Source organism: Nematolebias whitei, chromosome 3 (genome assembly GCF_014905685.2).
Source record: "Nematolebias whitei isolate Nwh7 chromosome 3, NemWhi1, whole genome shotgun sequence".
Lineage (NCBI taxonomy): Eukaryota > Metazoa > Chordata > Actinopteri > Cyprinodontiformes > Rivulidae > Nematolebias > Nematolebias whitei.
In genome coordinates this window covers 35095549-35098455 of record NC_056500.1, presented here as the reverse complement: position 1 = coordinate 35098455, position 2907 = coordinate 35095549, and the positions used below count along the sequence as shown (strand labels likewise).

General features: G+C 42.2%; 1 protein-coding gene across 1 annotated transcript in view; it reads right to left on the bottom strand.

Moving 5' to 3' along the window:
* rnf24 (ring finger protein 24) overlaps nt 1-844 on the bottom strand; it is a 36107-nt gene extending 35263 nt beyond the window's left edge. The window contains exon 1 of the mRNA XM_037674890.1: nt 492-844. The gene's annotated coding sequence lies outside the window, so the exon portion shown is untranslated. The remainder of the gene's footprint in view (nt 1-491) is intronic.
* Between the last annotated feature and the right edge of the window lie 2063 nt (nt 845-2907).

Sequence of the window (2907 nt, the reverse complement as noted above, 5' to 3'; positions counted from 1 at the left end):
GATGATAGTATTTTTTCTGCCTGGATCTCAGTGTTTTTCCTGCCTGGGTGATCATGAACTGAGCCTTTAATCTCGGCGTATGCTGTTTTTTTTCTGGACTTGTGACAGGCAGAACGTCATTAACCACTCTGACTATTAGTTAATACCAAACAGAGACAAAAAGATGACTTCAAAACCGTAAACTTTACGTTTTTCCACGTTTTTTAAGCCGTTCGTTGCTTTTTTTGTTTTTTTGAGGCTCGACACGATAAATGGGCGTGAGCCTCGCTAGCTAGCAGCGCTAACCCTTTAGCTACGAATCGTGGACTGGAGCCGAGCCCTCAGCGAACAAAAACAAATCAAAGTTTACTTTTTAAAGCTCACAGAAGACCTACACGTTCTTTTCATGAGCATCTAACGGTCTCAGACGCAAACAGTGAGATAAAGCTGACAGCATCATTTTAACCGCGTTGCCAGAAGCTAACATGAGGATTAAAAAGATCCGGACTCACCACAGACCCCCTCAGCTCCTCCGGGACTTTCCTGATTTATCCTCTAAAAAACGGGATGCTTTCGAGGATTGAAGTAGACCCAAGAGCCCTGAAAGCAGTCCAGTCGATTCACAAATACACCTCCTCTTATCTCAACGTTACGCAAAGCCATTCAGGGGGCGACCTCCCTCCGCTCGGCTCGGTTCCGACCCTGTTCACGGACCGGGCTGGAGGTTCTGATCACCCTGATCCACAGAGATGGTAGATAATCCTCGGTCAGTGCGCGGCTCTGTTCAGGAGATGGAGGTTTTCCTGACATTCACGTCGTTGGCAGTTTGCACGGTCTGCACGTACACCCCGGAGAGACCCCACCTCCTCCCAGACCAGGACCAGAGACAGATGCTGGACTCAGAGGACGAGATCCTGAGCAGGACTGACTCTGGTGATGAAGAGGGGGTTTAAAAATATAAAGCTGGGTGGAGTTCACACAGTCAGCTTCTTCAGGTTAACATCTTTATGTTCACCACGTGGTTAATTACCTGTCTGACTTTATTTAAGACCCAACAGAATGCAATCATTTGCAAGTTCACCAGATGTTTGAATAAAAAATGTATCATTAAAAAGTTAATTTTGAAAAGATGAGACAGTAAGTGGCTCAATCAGAAACAGCTGGAGGAGAATTTAGTAACTAATACTGTTAGTATGAGTATTAATAAGGCCTCGCATCTTTAGCTCATCCAGAATGCTGCTGCACTTAACTGGAACTTGTAGGTTTGAGCGTATTACACCAGTTCTGTCCTCCCTTCACTGGCTCCCTGTCTGAAAAGATTCAAAATTCTTCTGTTGACCTATAAGATCCTAAACAACCCTTTATCTTGCTGAGCTACTAAAACCATACGTTCCGTCTCAGGCCCTGAGATCATCCGATCAGCTGCTTTTGGCTGTTCCAAAAAAAGACTGAAGCTCAGAGGAGATGGGCTTTTTCAGTCATGGGCCCCAAACTCTGGAACAACCTGCCCCCCAACATAGACATGACTGCCTTCCTGTTTTCAAATCTCTGCTAAATTATGTTTTCTCTGGCATTTCACACAGTGTGAGTTGATTTAGCATTTTTTGTTCTGTGTTCCTATGTTTTTATTGCTTTCAATTACTTTTTCAGTATTATCATTAGTGTGTGTTATTTTTCCATTAATTTTACTCTCATTGGTGTTATCGTGAAGCACTTTGGAAACAGCTTCTGTTTTAAAAGTGCTCTATAAATAAAGATGACGAGTATAAAACGAGACAGTTTCAGTGATGAACAGAGGTTTACGAGTCGGGCAAACACTGTCAAAGATTTGAGCAGTTTTAAAATTAAGTTCCTCATAAGAGAATATGGATGTCTTTGAATCTCCATAATCTCCAGTTCATAATTTGATCCACAGATTCGAAGAATCTGTAGAAATCTGAGCTCCAAGGATGAATCCCAATCCCTCATGGGCCACTGAACCAGTTCTGGTTATGTTCTGGATGTCGCTTCATGGGCTCAGGAGAAACACAGTTCTTCCATAGATGTTGGTTAAAGCTCTGTCAGGCAGAGAAGAAGCCAGACATGAACATGTGTTACAGCAGTAAGAGACATGTTACAGCTGTTTGACATATTACAGCTGTTCAAGATGTGTTTCAGTGAGACACATTACACCGTGATAGACAGTGTCCAACATCTGCAGGGTGCTTGTAGGGGCGTTCATGTAAATAATGTCTCCATAGTCAATGGAGGGAAGGAAAGTCAAAGTTACAAGGCATTTCCTAGCATTCAGAGTTAGACAGGATCTATTTCTCAAAAAGAAACCCAGTTTAACTTTCAGTTTCTTTACCAAGTTTTTGACATGAGGCTTAAAAGAGAGATGTGAATCAACCAAGATACCCAAGTATTTGTAAGAATTGACAAACTCAATAGGAGCACCATTCGAAGATAAAATAAAAGGAAGAACTGCTGGAATCGACTTCCTGTTTGAAAAAAGCATCCCTTTGGTTTTGTTGGCGTTTAGGACAAGTTTGAGACGGAACAAATCTGACTGGATGATATCAAAAGCAGATTGCAAAAGCTGGAAAACCTTAGCAACTGTTTTAGCTCGACAATAAACAACTGTGTCATCAGCATAGAAATTTAAGGATGCACCAAAGATGCTCTGACCTACATTACCTATGTAGACTGTGAAGAGGGTGGGTCCTAAGACTGAGCCTTGTGGTACACCATTAACAGTGAGATACTGGAAGAAGTACCATTGTGTTCAACACATTGCCTCTGATCTGAGAGATAGTTAGAGGACCAATGATCTGCGAAACCAATTACTGAGAGCTTTATGACAAGATGCCATGATCCACCGTATCAAAAGTTTTAGACAGGTCTAAGTAAAGTGCAGCACAATAATCCTTAGCATCCAAAGCTTCAACA